Genomic DNA, 18,665 nt, shown 5'->3' with positions numbered 1-18,665 from the left:
GAAACCTTCTAAACCTTCTAAAACCTAGAGATCAGCTTCAATCTATTATGATTTACATAGTCTGGTGACTCTTTCTGAAAACAAATAAGAGTTGGTGAGTTTTACAGCACAGAAGCAAGCCCTTTGGCCCAACTTGTCCGTGCTGACCAGGTGGCCTACCTGAGTTAGTCCCGTTTGCCTGCATATGGCCCATATCCCTCTAACCATTCGTATCCATTTACCTGTCTAAATGTCTTTGAAATATTGTAATTTTATCCACCTCTGCCACTTCCTCAGTCAGCATGTTCCATATACCCACCACCCTCGGTGTGGAAAAAGAAGCCCTCAAGCCCCTTTTAAATCTTTTCCCTCTCACTTAAACCTATTCCCCTTGCATTTAGGCTCCCTGGGAAAAAAAACACTGTGAATGTTGGCCATGACTATGACCTAATGATTGTATAAACCATAAAGTCACCCCTGCAGTCCCAGGGAATATCATCTCACCCTATCCAGTCTTTTTTTTTTGCACCTCTGTTTAAATGACAGTGAAGTTCATCCTTTGCCACATGCACTAAATGCATACATTTGCCTACCTACTTACTACATCAAAGAGGCTCACTTAGCTATGGGTCCAGGCCAGCTTCCAAGGAAACAATCCCATCACTCCCTTCCCCCCTCTTTATTTCCCTGTACCCCTAAAACACAATCAATTTCCCTTTAATTTTTTTGCCATTTAGCAGAATTGAAGTCAATGGAGCTAAGCTATGATGGAGGATGACAAAATGCATAGGCTATTATTGTGCACCTGGCCCCTGAGTTTAGTCAGTCTGTAATAACTTCAGGGAGTCTCCTCAATCTGATTTGTGACTGTGCTAAAGAGAAAGAGTAAAATTTTAACAAGGTCCTGTGGTTAAGTTTGATATTTCCAGTTCCAGGTCTCTGGGGGCAGAATTTGCCCTTGCAAACTCACCAAATATCAGAACTATTGAGGCAAAGAATAACCTTCAGCTTCTAGAATTGAAACTGAAGGCATCACAGACTAAAAGAGTGATGCTGACCTTTAAGTAAAATGTGTCATGCCAAAGCCCTCAATTTGCAGTATATAGTGGTGGAAAAAATTATTTCTTTCAACAGGCATGGGAAGCCTGACAAAACTTCCAACAATTATTATCTTACTCATTTTGAAGAAAATACTTCCACACCCTCAGTTGGGCCTCGTGAATCATTTCAAAGACACAAAATAAGGTGGAGTATTCTGTTTGAAGAAGGCACATAGGCTTGTTGGATACATTTGTAAAGACTAGAGAACAACCTCCACAGTTACCTGTATATGGGAGACTGTGGAACAACTTTGTGGTGAAACCACTATTGTATATATTTGCCATATTTAAATGTCATGACCTTTCCTGGTTGACCCTGCTCTCACTGGCCGGCTCGTAACTTCTCCCCCTTTCTTCCCCATAAAGGCTGTCATGCCACAAGCCTGCCCCCAGTTTGAGTTCGGGTCAGTGTGAGTGACCACACAGGGATGCTGTCCGTCTCTTGTAAATAAAAGCCTTCAGTCTCGGCATCTTCAGTCTTTATGTAATTGATTTTTGTGCCTCAAACTTCGAAGATTACCTGTACACCAGAGTCTGGGGAACACTCTTCACTGTTACCTGTCCATGAGAGACTGGGGAACAACCTCCACACTACCTGCATATGAGAGGCATTGTTGGTGGAGACAGTTTACTCAAAAAAAACATTTAATGGGGAATCCCGTTAAACGTTTACTTTGATCTGTGAAACTGTGTACATGTTTGACTTGATGTGCATTGCATTTTACTTCATTTCACATGTCTACTGGCCTATTTGCATGTTGAAGTAAAACTCCAGAAATGTGTTATCACCGTTCTAAGAAAATGTCATTGTACAACCCCCATAACATGTTGCACCTTGCAAAAGAATTTCTTTTGCATTTCACATCTCCATTAGATAGTGAACCCTGCTGATTTTGAATTGTAACCATATCCACCAGTTGCGGTACAAGATATAAACAAGATGCAGATATGGACCCACATCATGCTGCCCAGCCTTCCTACCTGGGCTGGTTTAACGATACAGGGTATGTAAAGCAAGGAGATGAGAAACACTATCAATTGCAAAGAGTTTGTTCTGCCCCTACCTATTCTGCATAACCCATATTCTGGTAGGGTCTGTAAAATTGGATGCCTTCACTAACTAGTTCCAAGTCACCTAATTGCTGTTATTACAATTTCAAAGAAAATGTCTGGCAACTGCTTTCCCCGTCAGACATCAGCATTGATGACATTTTCACTCCTGAAGGAGGTATCACAGAAGTTGTGAAGATCTGCCAATAGTTGCACCATGTTAATTCCATCTTTGCCTGGAGTTCCCAGGTGCCCTCCATGGATGTGGCTGAGCCAAATGGAGAAGAGCATGCCCAGTGTGGCGCGATTCCACATGGCTCTCCTTGGGACTGGCTGCCTCTGTTGCGCTCTGGGCCAACTCAAAGTGTTAACACACGCGGTGGTTTTACCTATTCCCCCACTCTAAGAAGGCTGGGCTTTGACATGTTAGCCAATCTGACACAGCCTATCTTGGCAGGCTGGACCATGTTGCCACTGTTCTCAGATGCCCTGCATGGAGAATTCCTTCAGCTACAAAGCTGTCAGCAACTGGCCACCCAGGATCCACTGGGAATCCAGAGATGAAGGAGGGGAATTGACCAACTGAGATGGTGGATGCCACTTGAGAAAGTATTTCATCACTGAATGTGTTCACTTGGCTAGTTGGGGATGTGGAAGACCTTTTCTGTGCAATCCTTCTACTATGCTTGGAACCTAGCATTCTTCAAGATCCTGTGCTCTCTAACAGAATTTGATATACAAGAATTAATGGGTAGGTATGGTGTTTAGTCACCCCAAAATAATCTTCTTCACACAGGACTAACAAAAGGACACTGTCTATGCATGTATTCCAAACAAATAAAAAATAATCATCAATAGATTAATATATTGACAATAAAAATGTAAAAGTAACTATTGCTAACTGTTTGCATGAACCAAGTTAATACTATCATTCCATGGTAGTTCTAATCTATTTTAATTTTGTAAAGAGAATCTTCCACTTGTCAAAACACCAGTGAGACATTTGGCACAAGGTTCTGGGAATGGGTATTTGGAATAGTTGTTAATTTTTCATTGTCAAAATATTCATTAAGGGAAACCTTTTGACACCACTGCAGAATTATGTTTGTTAATTAGCAGGTGGCTTTGTAGTTTGTGTGAGATAGGAAGCACAATTAATTGCAAGCAGAGGGAATTGGTCAGGGCATGGATGAATACCTGGTTTATATTGGTGGCAGGGGAAGGAATTGCATTTGGGCATCATTATGAAGGATGTAGATTTCATATGGAGGCCAAGTGGACCTTCTGACTTGAGTCAGGCCCTGGCATCTCATGCAGTAACATTCAATGCCATCTTGTGTCTGCTATCTTCTCATTGATTAGTTTCATAGAGCCACAAAACAATTGTGTCTAAGGTTAAATTCGAAGAACTATGATTAAGGTCATTCATGGAGCTTTTAATGCGTTTAATTAAACAACCAGTAGATTTCCTGCCTTCTGTAAGTTGTGCTAAAATCCTGGAAGTTGTCAATCTTCTGACCTGCTGTGATCTTTGGCTCTTTCAAGTTTATTATCACGTGAGTGTAGATATATAGCCAGGCAAAATACCTGTTCTCCGGACCAGAATGCGCACACACACACACACACACACACACACACACACACACACACACACACACACACACACACACACACACACACACACACACACACACACACACACACACACACACACACACACACCATCATAATCACATATATACAATGATATAACATATATATAAATAAGATTTACTCAGTTACAGGACACCATTCATCAATCTAATAGCCTGTGGGAATAAGCTATTTCCCAGCTTGGCAGTCCTGATTTTGATGCTCCTGTGCTTATCCCTGATGGTGGTGGGTCAAAGATACTGGGTGCTGAACAGACTGGGTCATCAATAATTCTTGGAGACCTTTTTAAGTAATGCTCCCAGTGAATCCCTGCTTTCTGCAAAATGCATCTGATCTTAGGGGCTAAAATGTCCTTCTTAACGTAGCATTTGCTGCCTGGTAAATAATTTTCTGCTATCTTTTGTCATTTAACTGCACTGATCTGTATTGCAAGTTCACAGATAGTACTCTCATATTGCAAAGTGAGAGAAAAAGCACCAAATGTGTCAAGCTGCCTCAGGCAGTAGAAATCAATAATGCAGATCAAAGGAATTCTCACCACTATTAGTATTTGGATTATAAGAACGTTGGGATTTGTTGTATCTAGAGAAACATTAAACGATCTCGAGCTTTCTTAGCCAGCTGGCACACCAATATTTACCTCTTCCTGAATGCATTCCCTAGGTTACAGCATCGAATTAAATACTCAACTACAGTTCACCAAGTCCTACCTTGCTTTTCTGTTAATTCTTGCAGTGAAACCCAATTTGTCTTGGTATTCAGAGTCCTAGATTTGCCTTTCTTTTTTCAGCATGTGCTGTGTTGAAATATTAGCAGCCCAGTATTACTTTCTAGATTTGAATGAACAGAGGTGGTATTATCACAGTCATTTTAAAATTTTCAAAGTTTAGATTTTTAACCTTTCCTCACTTATTCTTGTTAACACTGATGCAACTAATGAAGGACAATCATTCGAACACAGCACAGGAGCAGGCCCTTCGGCCCACATGTCTGCAAAGAATGTCTTGACCTGATTAAATTAAAACTGCTGCTTGCACGTGATACATACTGTACATCCACTGCATCTTTGTGTGTTTATCTAGAAGCCTCTGAAATACTAATACATTTGCTTCCACCACGAGCCCCTGGCAGCAAGTTCCAAGCACTCATTGCTTTCTGAGTAAAAAAAAAACTTCTACCCCTCACCCTCACTTTAAATGCATGTCCTTTATATGAAGCTTTGACCCTGGAAGCAAGATTCTATCTACACCTCTCATTATTTTATAAATTTCTACAAAGTCACTCCTCAGCCTACTTTGGATCCCAAGAAAATTGGCCTCACAATACAAAATAGATGCGGTGCAGTTGAAAATTGGTTTAATTCAGAAGGCAGTGTACTGCATCCATTTCTGGGTCTCCTGTTACTCCTGTTGATGCTCTGGTTTTGCCACAGGATTTTCAGAAGCTTGGTCTAGAGCACACATGTCAAACTCTGGCCTGCGGGCCAAATTTGGCCCGCGATATAATTATATTTGGCCCGCAAGATCATTTCAAAAATGTATTAGAGGTGGCCCTCTGGCCGCTCATGCACAGTAATACAACAAATCCCAGAATGCATTGGCGTCGGCCTGCTAATCGCCCCCACCTCCTCTGCTTACGTTGCAGGGTCTCACCGTGGACTCTGGTTTTGGGGCCTGGCCGGTGTCAGGGGAAGCCAAGGCCGCTTCCCAGCGCCCGGAAACTGAGGCCTCGGGCCTGACCTCGCCAGGACCATTGCCCACTCCCCCTCCCTGCCGCAGGCCGATCCGCGACTCACGGTGACGGGGCCGCTGATCCGCCTAGATGCCGCCCTGCAGCGAGAGCCGATGCCCCCACACTGTCGTAGTCCAACCCGATCGCCCGCAAACCCCGCCCTCCCGCACACAGGCCTGAGTAAGGATTATGAACTTTAATCTCAGGATAAAACGATCTTTCAATAGTTTCATGTCACAGTGATAAATATATTCCTGGTTAAAAATGGTCCTGCACCTGGATACAAGCTCATTAGGCATAAAACTTGAAAAGTGTGTAAATCAAAGGATATCTGTACCAATGGAAAAAGGGCATGGCAAATAACCCTGCTAGAGTTCATGCCCACAATCAGTCACCCATTTGATTGTTTCAGGAATCATGTTATTCTCCCACATTCTCAATAGCCCTCAGATTTTACTATTCGACAGCACACTAGCAACATTTGACAAATCCTCTATAGAGAAATATTATTTATTGAATATTTTATTTCTCATTTGTTAATGCTTCTGGAAAGAGTTTATCCAAAACTATTATTAAACATTTATTTTAATAAGAAAAAGTTTAACATTACATATGTTGAAAGAAGAGAAAACATGCAGATGTTGTTGAAAATTTTCAATAAATATTTAGTTTGGCCCTCGACTTAGTCCAAGTTTTTAATTTTGGCCCTCCGTGAATTTGAGTTTGACACCCCTGGTCTAGAGTATCAAATGGACCAGAACAACATCAAAAGGCTCACAATGCCCAGTATTTAATCTCTGGAATGACCATCGACCTGACTGGTCTGACAAAGGCCGGTTCTTTGTTTACCCGCGGATGAGCCAGCTTTAGTGGGAATGGGGAGGAGGAGTTGAAATGGTGGAATGTGCAAAGTCCTTACAGATAGTGGTGGATTCGAACCCAGATCACTGGCATTTTAATAGTGTTGTGTTCGTTGCTACGCTAACTCTGTTCTGAAATAAAGAAAAGAAAGAGATAAGCACATTCTTAATGAAGTTTGGAACATCCTTTCAAACAAACGGGGCCTTGCGGCATACTTGCGGCTGAGGGCCAGATGCAAACTGTATTCAGACCGTCATTTCAGTATGTTATTCAAGTCTGGGAGTGGAGTGATAGGTTGGACCTTGGAGCAGTTTGACCTCTGGTGCTTTTCTGCACTAGCAGACTCGAAGGCACTATGCTGCCCCATTAGCTTTGCATGTTTGCAAAGAAAGCTTTGTCATTTTTGGTGGAGATCAGGTTTAGGCAGCCGGAGGGTGGGGGAGGAGAGTGTCAGGTCCAGGATCAGGATTGATGGCTAGGTAGGTTTCTGGAGGGAGGAGGACTAGGGGCTAGCCTTGTCCGTTTATGATAAAGGTTAAAGGAAAGCTTGGATATCCAGAACAGGACATTGGAAGATGGGAGCTGATGATTGTGCAACAGTAACTGGGGTAGAATAGTTGCTGAAGGAGGAGATCTCAGAAGATTATGGCTTGGAGGTGTAGAATGGTTTGGGTCGGCCGATCTGAACCTGGCAGGTGTTCAGTATACAGGACGAGAAGGGAGTGGTAGGATTGGTAATCTTAGAACAGAGGTGGGATGTGCTGGTGACAAGTGGTCAGCCATTAGGACTATCACTCTGGAGTTAATACATAAAAGTGCTGGAGAAACTCAGCAGGTCCCACAGTGTCCATATGAGGCAAAGCTGTACAACCCAATGTTTCAGGCTTGACCCCTTCATCAAGGACCAAGCAAAAAGCAGGCAGGCTCATGAATAAAAAGGTGAGGGGAGGAGGGAAGATGGGGCAGGGGGAGGAGCACAGGCCAACAGCCAAAAGACCATAGATGGACGTGGAGAGGATGGCAGGAGAGAAAAACTGAGAATTGATCAGAGGAGTAGGGTGGTTCTGTGAAGCCAGAGCTGGAGGAAAGGAGAGAGAGGCAAGGGGCGGGGATCTGGAAGAGAGGAAACAGGGATAAGGAATGAAAGAGCCTGGGGGAGTGTCCGAACCAAAAGCAGAGAGGTCAATGTTAATGCTACCTGATTGGAGGGTGCCCAGATAGAATATGAGGTGTTGTTCTTCCAATTTGTGTGCGGTCTCAGTTTGGTAATGCTTGAAACCACAATATGTTGGTATGGGAATGGTGGGGGGGGTAAATGAAATGGGTGGCCACTTGGAGATCCCCACTATAACAGTGGACAGAGTGAAAGTGGTCAATGAAGTGATCTCCCAGTGTGCATCCAGTCTCTCTGATGTAGAGGAGACCACAACAGGGAGCACCAGATGCAGTAGGTAACCCCTGCAGATTCACAAGTGATGTGTTGCATCACATGGAAGGACTGTTTGGGGCCCGAATGGCGATGAAGATTGAGGTCTGAGCACATGTAGCATTTCCTGTGGTCACAGGGGGAGCCACCAGGGAGGGATTGGTGAGAAGGGATGAGTGGATGAGGGAGTCACAGAGAGTGCGGTCCCTGCAGAACGTGGGGAGGAGAGTAGACTTCATTTGGCTAAGTAGTGGAGCTACGTTTCCTTAGTCAACGCCGACTGCTCCGACAGACTGGGTGAAGAGAAATTATAGGATTGATGGGCAAGAAGGCAATCTGCTAGCATGCGGAGCACCAGAGGCACTGAAGATTCATGCAGTTCCCCACTGCAGCTGAGGAAGCCTCCAAATTGAAGAGGTACCTTAAGCATTGTCTGGCTAGACTTGTGCAGAAGTGGGCCAGGGAGAAGAATTGGTTTGATCATAGGGGCCATTGATACCACCGAATGACACCAGATTTTACTGGCCTTCAATAAGCTCAATAATCACTGTACTTCCTTCTGGAAAGGGGCAGAGATAGGATGCAAGGCAATAGATTTGTAATCAGAACATCCCTCCAAAAGCACCTTCCCAACCCCACGCTGGGCCCACTAAAAAGCTCACGAAACACTGATTCTTTTGCAATTTCAGGGAGCGTGTTGTAATTTGGACTCAGCGGCCAGCATAGGGGAATGTAGGGAGAATATCCACACCAACCTGGACTCCATTCTCAGATTGACTTCTGCGGAAGATGGACTCATCATCTGAGAGATGAAGTTGGGTAATTGGAAAGATGCAAAATAACAAGGACAGAGAAGAATGAACAGCAACAAGTACTTTCCCTTGCCAGGGCACAATTCCACAAATAATTATTTGTTGAGAAAATAGAATTAGGTAGCACATAAACCAGCCATCCAGTCTCACAGAGGACTGAACCAGGCCAGTTTTGTTAACGTGGTATTATGGCTATCGGCCACCGTGAGTGGAAGAAACATGCTGAATTGAGTAGAGTTTCAAACCAACTGATCGTGCGGGGCGGACATGATGTTGACTTCCTGTCCATTGCTTTGCCCTGCACTGAGAGCTCCCAAGTATGTCTCTAACTATGGACTCGACAGCAACTGCTGGCACCAGTTCTCATGCCGATTGGGTGAGCCACTACATGAACCCTTCCCCCCAAGTACTGACGATAGGAGGTGCTGAGACCATACTCTGTACACCGTCTGCTTTATGTGGCCACCCTTGCCTCTGGACTGGTGGGACCACGACTGGGTGCTCAATGTCCAGGTGTGCCGGCTTGAGGTGGGCTATGATAAATGTCTCTTCCTGGCCACCACATCCAAAACACGTTGCCCCTTTATGATGCACTACTTTGAAGGGTCCTTCGTACGGCCGCTGCAGGGGTGGTCTGTGTGTTCCTCAGCGGATGAACACATACTTCCTCTGCTGCAGGTCTTTGGATACGAAGGAGAGCCTTGCCCCATGGTGGGACATCAGCACTGGAGCCAGTGTTCTGAATCTCTCCTGAAGTCTGGTCAGGACCTCTGCTGGTGTGTCCTCTTGGCCATGGGACACGGGCATGAATTCGCCAGGCACTGTGAGTGGTGTACTGTAAACTAGTTTGATGGGTGACGCTACCAGGTCTTCCTTGGAGACTGTGCGGATGCCCAGTAGCACCCAGGGGAGTTCGCCTACCCAGTTAGGCCCTTGCCATCAAGGATGACTTAGGTACCTGTGGAATTGTTCTACCAGGACATTTGATTGAGGGTGGTGTGCAGTTGTCTGGTGGAGCTGGATTCCTAGTAACTGAGCTGCTGCTGACCACAGAGCAGAGGTGAACTGCACCCTCTGTCCGAGGTGATGTGGGCGGGGAGCCTGAAGCTCACCACCCAGGTTGAGATCAGTGTCCTGGCACACGTCTCTGCTGTCATGTCGGTGATTGGGATACCTTCTGGCCACCCCGTGATCTGTCTACCATTGTAAATAGGTACCCGGCTCCTCTTGAGATGGGTAGTGGGCTGATGATGTCCTTGTGCAGATGCTCGAACTTGTGTGTTGGCTGGAAAGTTTGCGGCAATGCCTTTATGTGCTTCTGGACCTTAGAGGTCTTGCAGTGTGTACACATTCAGGCCCAGTGGCCGTCCTGCTTGTGTAGGCCATGTCACATGAAGTGATCTGCTTTAGCTGAGTAGTTGCTTGGATGGCTAACCCTTGCAAAGTGTCAAAGATCTGTTGACTCCAAGTGGTAGATACAATGGGCTGAGGTTGCCCGGTGGCAGTGTCGCACAGGAGTTTGGTGCCTCTGGGCCCTATTGGTACATCCTCAAGGTGGAGTCTGGTGACTGCGTTTTGATATGCCTATAGTTCATTGTCCCCCTGTTGTGATAACACTGCGTAATTCACTCCTGGAGCCAGAGCGTGTATCAACTGTTGTCATCTATTAGTGTGGGCATTGATGACTTCGCTGTTGGGGTGTAGAATGACTGGGTCTTCAGTCGTGACGCAGCACTAATTCCAACGCTTGCTCCAATGTCTCTTTTTGCGTGCCACAGGACATCTGTGTGTGCTGCCACCTTCCGTGGGTCAGAGAAATCCTTATTTGCTAGTAGGAGGCAGATGTCCTCCGTCATCTGCTCCAAAAAGATCTGTTTGAAGAGTAGATGTAGCTTATGGCTGTCTGACGATGCCAGGTGTATGGTCACCTAGGCCGTCCATACGCAGCAACCGCGCAGCCTGTTCGTGACATGTGAAGCCGAAAGTGCCGGCCAACAAGGCTTTGAGTGCCTTATACCTGCCGGCCTCTGGGGCTGCTGCAGGAAGTCCATTAGTCGGCCTGCCGGCTCTTGGCCGAGCGCCATTACCACGCAGTAGTACCTGGTCTCGTCGGATACAATGTTCCTGACCTGGAACTGGTCCTCTGTTTGTTGAAGCCAGACAAGGGGCTGAATGGTCCAGAAAGTTGGCAGTTTAAGAAAAACTGCGTTTTGAAAAGTTGAGTCGCTTGCGTTGTCCATGTTGCTGGAGTCGTTTGGGTTGGGTCCAAATGGCATTGGACCGTCAGGGTCACCAATGTGGCTATTGGTCACCGCGGGTGGAAGAAACCTATTGAGTCGAGTAGAGTTTCAAACCAACTGATTTACTGATTCAAACTTGTGAGCTTAAAAGGTCCATGTTGATCCCAGCGGTCTCAGCACTTGTGCGGGGTGTCATCTTCCTGTCCGTTGCTTTGTCCTGCACTGAGAGCTCCCAAGTATGTCTCTAACTGCAGGCTCGACTGCGACTGCTAGCACCAGTTCACCTGCTGTGTGGGTGAACTGTCACAGTATAACATAACTGTTGCCTGCAGCCTGGCATCGCATCACCTATGGGCGTAGCTGGAACTGCAGCCAAACCCCAACAGTTTTCCTGAATTTTCGGTACATTTCGATGATGATTGTACTGACAATAACCACACCAGCAGTGTGAGTATAAGACAGCTTTAATAAATTAATATGTACATTAAGAGGTCTTGTCTCTCTGCAAGACAAACCTGGAAGGCTAGATTGTAGCTCTGGACTGCTTTATATACAAGGTCACTGGGGTGACCCCTATTGACCTAGTGGTGTAATTACATATCATCACATTCACCCCCCCCCTTTAAAAAATTGTTATTTCCCCTGCACTCCCCCCCCCCTCCCCCGACCTCCTTCCCTTGTTTGTAAGTTCATAAGTCCAAAATTTTTTGTGGCTTCTGTTGCCTTCTGGATCTCTTCGGTAGTGGTATAGGGGTGGGAAGTGCAGTCTGCCTTTCGCCCTTTCTTGGTGGAGGTGTGGGAGTGGGAAGTACTAGATGGCCATATGGCTGTATGGGCTGGGGATCCTCTTGTATGGGATTAGGTCCTTCCATCAAGTCTAGGGTGGTGATATTTTGTGGGGCGGACGTACCCAGGGTCCTTATTTCCGGGGTGGGTGATATAGTCCTCTGGGGTGTCTCGACGGACGACTGTTGTAGTGACTGCTGCTGCACTCCTTGTTGATCCGTAGACATCTGTGTTTCCTCCGCGTTGTTCACACATCCGGCTGGCGTGAGATTCCTGGTGGCCATCGAGTCTTCTCTTCCATCTGGGAATGTGACGAAGACGTACTGAAGGTTCGCGTGCCTCAACTCCACTTGATCCACCAGTGGGTCCGCTTTGTGGGGTCTGTAGTACTTTCGGAGGAGAACTGGTCCTGGTGTCATCATCCATTTAGGCAGCACTGTGCCCGTCGTGGCTTTCCTTGTGAAAAAGATACGGTCAAGTGGGGTCATGTTAGTGGCAGTACATAACAAAGAACGTATAGAGTGTAGGGCTTCTGGCAAAACACTTTTTGCCATCTAGTAACAGGCAGGTCTTTTCCTTTTAAAGTCAAGAGGACCGTTTTCCAGATAGTGGCATTTTCCCTTTCAACTTCTCCATTCCCCCGGGATTGTAACTTGTAGTGCGGCTGGTAGCAATCTTTCTCTCGTGCAGGTACTCTGTACTTCTGCGCTCATGTCTGTGTGTATGTAGTTTGGGTACCCAAATATGCTGAAGATGGGTTGGAGGCATTTTATAACAGTGGCTGCTGATATATCAGAGCACAGGATTGCGAAGGGGAAACGGGAATATTCATTTATTACGTTTAGGAAATAGACATTTCTATTATTGGACGGGAGTGGGCCTTTAAAATCGAGGCTGAGGCACTCAAAAGGTTTGGTAGCTTTTATCAGGGTGGCTTTGTCTGCCCGGTAAAATTGTGGTTTGCATTCCGCACAGATGGGGCAGCTCTTGTTCATTGACCTCACTTCCTCTACCGAAAATGGGAGATTTTGGGTTTCAATGAAGTGAAACAGTCTAGTGACCCTAGGTGGCCCAGCTCATTGTGCAAGCTCTGCAACTGGGACGTGTGTTTAAGGATGGCACAAGTGCCTCTGGACAGCGCGTCCGGGGGCTCGTTGAGTCTCCTGGGGTGGTATAGAATGTCGTAGTTAAATGTAGACAATTCTATCTGCCAGCGCAGGATTTTGTCATTCTTAATTCTCCCCCTGTTCTGGTTATCGAACATAAAAGACACAGACCGTTGGCCCGTGACGAGGGTGAAGTGTTTGCATGCCAGATAATGTCGCCAGTGCCTTACTGCTTCCACAATGGCTAGGGCCTCCTTCTCTATTGTTGAGTGTCTTACCTCTGAAGAAAAAAGCCACCGGTCGTCCATCTTGGTTTAGGGTGGCTGCCAGAGGCACATCGGATGCATCCATTTCTACTTGAAACGGGATCGACTCATCTATGGACCGAATGGTAGCTTTGGCGATATGGTCCTTAATGTCCCTGAATACTCTGGTGGCTGCTGGGCACAGTGGGAAAACTAAGGCTTTTATAAGTGGGCGGGCCCTGTTGGTGTAGTTAGGAACCCATTAGGCGAACAGTCCCAAACACCTTTTTAGTGCTTTCAGTGTGTGTGGCACTGGGAGGTCTAGGAGAGGGCGTGTACGGGCTGGGTCTGGGCTGATTTCCCCGTTCTGCACTATGTAGCCCAGGATTGGCAACTTCCTGGTGCTAAAGATGCATTTGTCCCTGTTGTATGTTAGGGTCCTTTCCTTGGTTGCCTGGAAGAAGCATTTTAAATTCGTGTCATGATCCTCCTGAGTGTGGCCACAGATTGTCACGTTGTCTCAGTAGGGGAACACGGCTTTCAGTTGGAACTCATCTACTATTCGGTCCATTTCTCTCTGAAATAGGGACACTCCATTGGTGACACCAAAGGGGAGTTGCAGAAATTGATACAGCCTGCCGTCTGCCTCAAATGCCGTGTAAATGTGATCACTGTTTCTAATGGGCAGTTGGTGGTATGCTGGCTTCAGGTCTATGATGGAGACCTGACATCTGTGCAATGTTGTTGACCATGTCTGCTATGCGTGGCAGGGGGTAGGCATTTAGTTGTGTAAATTTGTTGATTGTCTGGCTGTAATCCACTACCATGTGCAGTTTTTGTCCTGACTTTACTACAACCACCTTGGCTCTCCAGGGGCTGGTGCTCTGCTCTATGATGCCCTCCTGTAGTAGCCTGCGGACCTCTGTCCTAATGAAGGGTCTGTCCCTTGGGCTGTATCTCCTGCTCTTTGTGGCTATTGGTGTGCATTCTGGGGTCAGGTGTGTGAACAGCGGAGATGTTCAGGACAGACAGGGTGTAGTGTTGTTTCTTTGTAAGGCGTAGTGGGGGGGGTGAGGCCTGTTGTGCACTATTGTAATGCTTTCTAACTGGCACTGAAAATCTAACCCCAATAGTACCGGGGCACAGAGGTGAGGGAGTACTAGTAATTTGAACCCTTTGTATTTTGTGCCCTGGATTTCTAGAGTAACCTTCACTCTATCTGCATCAATCACAGGGATCTTAATGGTCAACCATTTCAATTCTGCACCCTACTCCTGTGCAGACATGTCTGTCCATGGCCTCATGCACTGCCAAACCAAGGCCACCATAAATTGGAGGAGCAACATATAATATTCTATCTGGGCACTCTCCAACCACGTACCGTTAACATAACCCTCCAGTTTCTGCTAGACCAGTCCTCATTGTCCTTCTCTGCCCCATCCCTGTCTCCTTTCCTCCAGCTCTCCACCCCTTCCCTCTTCATTCACAGAGCCATCTTCCTCCCCCTGTTTGCAAGTGTGTGCCCTTCCTCCCTCATCCACCTATTACCTCCTGCCTTTGGCCCAGTGTTCCTCCCCACCATTTTATTATTGGGCCTGCCTACATTTTGCTCATACCTTGATGAAGTATTCAGGTCTGAAGCATTAATTATGTATCTTTATTTTTGTTATACAAAATATGTTGTTTGACCTGCTGAGTTTCTCCATGATTGTGTTTTTACTTCAATCACGTTGCCGGCAGAACTTCATGCTTCACAACATGAGTTCTTAGCAGGTTCCTTTGCTCTGCTGCTGGCAACACATTGCCACTTCCCAGTGCCACCTTTATTTTAAAAAAGGAGATTCATAAAACTACAGGAACCCCAGGATACTGCTTTAAAGTTGCAGCCTCTCGCCAGGTCTTTCAGAGAGAGTATAAAGTCTCTGGCAGACTCCCCTACTTGTTGTGACCTGGTCATGAGCTTGTACCAGGAGTGGAGTTCGCTATGCCCCTTACTGTAATGGTTCTGTAAAATGCTCATTGCCTCTTGGTAGGACCTGGCATCCTGTATAAGGGAGTAAGGGTGGTCTCCCAGCTGCGCTAACAGCAGCATTAATAGCTCTTTATCCGATGCCTCAGCATCCTCCACATAATTCAGAAAGCATCTCTGCCAGCGGCCGAAGTGTGTGCCGGCTCTGGGATTTTTGGGATCGAGCTCCAGCCTGTCTGGTCGCAGCACATGGATAAGCCACAATCTCTGGTCCCTTAGGTGTAGCAAGGGCGGACCCTTGGATACTGGGAGCTGCTGGTAGAGCCTCTGTGGGGCTTGTGTCTGCTGGAGGAGTAACCTGGGTGCTTGGGGCTGTTGGCTGAGTCTCTGGCTTTGGGACTTTTGCAGCGGGCTTAGGGGGGATCCCAGCAGTAGCAACAGGTCTCCGTGGTACTGGGGAAATTGCTGCTGGGGGAGTGACGGTAGCGGTGTCTGCTTTCCCTGGCTCTGGAGTAGTCGGGAATTCTGCACATATGTGGCAATCGGGAGCATGACTTGTGGAGATCCTTCCATCCGTGCTTGTAGTGGCCCCTTTCTGATCGGACCGGGGATTAAGGTCAGCAGCACCTACATCGGTGAACCCACAGGCAGGCAGGGCTCTTGGCCATTTCTTACTTGGCCTATAGTACTTCTGTGGTCTTCCCCGCATTTCACCATGATTCCAGTACAGCGGTCCCTCGCCGTCTCTGTCCTCAGATGCACGTGCGTGCTGGTCGTCCCCAGATTCCATTCCTCAGGAAGTGTCACCAGGTGGTCGGGAATGCGCGTTGGAGCAGAAGCAGCTTTCATCCTAGTAGCTATCATATTCGTTTATTAAATTGTACTGACAATAACCACACCAGCAGTGCAAGTATAAGACAGTTTTAATAAACTAATATGTACACTAAGAGGTCTTTTCTCTCTGCAAGATGAATCCGGAAGGCTAGACTGTAGTTCTGGACTGCTTTATATACAAGGTCACCGGGCTGACCCCTGGTGACATAGTGGTGTAATTACATATCACCACCTTGATAATGTTTATTGTCATACATACATCCACAAGATACCTATGCGACAAATTTCTTACTTGCTGCAGCCAAGCAGGTATTTTTGTAATCAACCACAATCATATTCATTAAATTGCTTCATGGAAAGAGATAATAAACATAAAACATAGAACTATCATTGCATCTTAGATTTAAAGGGCACCTCATTTTGAACCAGAGAACATAGTTCCAATGGCCTGCACCCAGACCAAAATCCCTCCCATCCATGTACTTACCTAAATTTTTCTTAAATGACAACATTGAGTCCGCAAATTCTCCACTTCAGCTGACAACTCATTCCAGGGAATAAAATCCAAACCTTTTAACCTTTCCCTGTAACTCGCATCCCAGCAACATCCTTGTAAATATCTTCTCTGCACTCTTTCAGTCCTAATAATAAACAGAAAATAAAGGTGTTTCAATGGTGCAGACATGTGCATTTGTGGTTCCAGAACAATTTATGTTAAGGGTAGTAAAGAGATATTGCAAACTGAATATTTCAACTTTTTCAGCCTTTTTTAAGTACAATGAATATTCAAGGTTGTTCTCTGGTTTTCAGTTATAATTTTAAACTTTTATTTTAACTCCAGTTTTATTAGTCACTGCAGACATACAGACCAACTATGGACTTGCCTTTGTTTGATCTAATTACTTTTCTTGATGCCTGGTCATTTCAATCCAGAGATGATATTCCATGCAGTGGCATAGATTAGTGTGACATAAGTTTGACAGAAATGTGAAGGTGTCCATAATAGGGCTTGCCTATAAAAAGCCTGAAGAAATTGTCTTGGCTGTACTATTAAACCCAGTAAAACCTAATACCCTTTACCTGCAATACCAGTACATTTCATTCTTTATTTTGCTCAATATTGTATTGTATTGTTTCTTTAATAGAGGTGTATAAGATTATAAGGGGCTTAGCTTGGATAGCCAGCCAGCACCATTTTCCTTGGGCGACAGTAGCAAATACCAGAGGACATCCGCATAAGTTGACTGCAGAAATATCAGAGGTAAGTATTTTACACAGAGAGTGGTGGATGCTGGGAATGCAATGCCAGGGGTGCTAGTGGATGCTGGTACAAAAGGGACATTCAAAAGACTCTTACAGATGTAAGAAAAATAGAGGGTTATGGGTGGGAGATAGGGAAAGATTAGATTGCTATCGAGTAGGTTTATATAGGTCTGCACAAAATCATGAGCTGAATGGCCTGTACTTTGCAGTAATGTTCCTTGTTTATACTTAATACTCTGACAGAGGCTGAAAGATTTTGCTTTATATTTTGTTGTTAACTTTCACTCCAGTTCCAAGAACAATGAAGTAGCCATCACTGAACCTGATGCCAGAAAGGGATCAGGCGTATCGAGGACTGTTACAAGTGGGGACGGCTTATGTCATCTGAACATCTTAAAACTAAATGTGATTTGTCAAATAGGACCTTCTTTTGCTATCTTCAGTTAAGGTCTTGGTCCTGCCAGTGTGCAGTGGCATGGAGGCCCTGATTCGAAAGGGGAATACGCGCAAGTTTATTGCGTCAATGTATTTCTTACTCCGGGTCTTCATAAATCTAGGCAAAGGTGAGAGTCAGACCTAGGTGTAACGATTGATGAACGGTGCTGGTCAGACCTGTGTCGTGACAGCATGACCTTAATTATTGATACTTGATATAGGCTGGTGCAGTTTAATTTTTTACACCAGTTGTACCATATGTTGCTGAAATTGAACAAGTTTTTAGGTGTGGCATAGAGAAGGAAACCTTTGTGCACTTAACCTGCTCCAAGGGGAGGCCCTTTTGGGTAGAGCTAGGCCAATTCCTAGAAAATTTCCACAGGACCCAGAGCTGTTCCTGTTGGGAAACATCATGGACATAAGACTTGCGATCCAATTTGTGTTGATTGCTTTGGTGGTGGCCAGGAAGTGCATAACGGTTACTTGGAAGTTGGACTCTCATCTGGGCATTTTGCACTGGAATGTGGAATTGCAGAGCTGCGTTCCCTTATAAAAATTATCTTTAACTTAAGGAGGAAATATGACACCTTCCTTAAAATTTGGCAACTGTACCTGTGTTAAATCGGTGCAAAGATATAGTGCAGTTCCTTGTGCTTCATTGTTCTGTCTGTTCTGTCTACCTCCCTCCTTGGAGGGCATCCATCCATTAAGTTGAGTCATGAAAATTTAAAGACTTGGGGAAAGCCGTGGGGTCCCAATGAATCTTACGATTTCTGTCTTTTTCTTGAATTAGTTCTTACTTTTTTGTAAGAATTTTAAAAATGTAATTGTTTTGTTTAATTTTTTTGGTCTTTATGTCCCTAGTATGTCAGGAAAGTAAAGAGACACTGCAAAATGCTACAGGAATAGGGGATGAGGACTAATTTATTGTTGCTGCCTCTCTTTTCAGGGTAATTGTCTACGTTAATTGGGATGGGGCGGGTGAGAAGTGGGGGATTGGACTCATTGGTGAAACTTGTATATTATTGGAAAATGTGTGTTTTTATTATTAAGGATTATTCACATTGTTTGAGTTTGAAAAATTATAAATAAAATACTCAAAAAAAAGTAGCCATTACTGCCGTGTGAGGCTGAGATCGTCAAGTTATTTGATTGGAGCTGCTATTTCCCTCACC

General features: G+C 45.5%; 1 protein-coding gene across 2 annotated transcripts in view; it reads left to right on the top strand.

The window, feature by feature from the left end:
• Positions 1-18,665, top strand: part of gfod1 (glucose-fructose oxidoreductase domain containing 1) — a 74,466-nt gene that overhangs the window by 46,326 nt on the left and 9,475 nt on the right. The window lies entirely within an intron of this gene.

This window comes from Narcine bancroftii, chromosome 1 (assembly GCF_036971445.1).
Source record: "Narcine bancroftii isolate sNarBan1 chromosome 1, sNarBan1.hap1, whole genome shotgun sequence".
In the NCBI taxonomy this organism is placed as follows: Eukaryota; Metazoa; Chordata; class Chondrichthyes; order Torpediniformes; family Narcinidae; genus Narcine; species Narcine bancroftii.
This window is presented reverse-complemented; position numbering and strand designations above follow the sequence as displayed.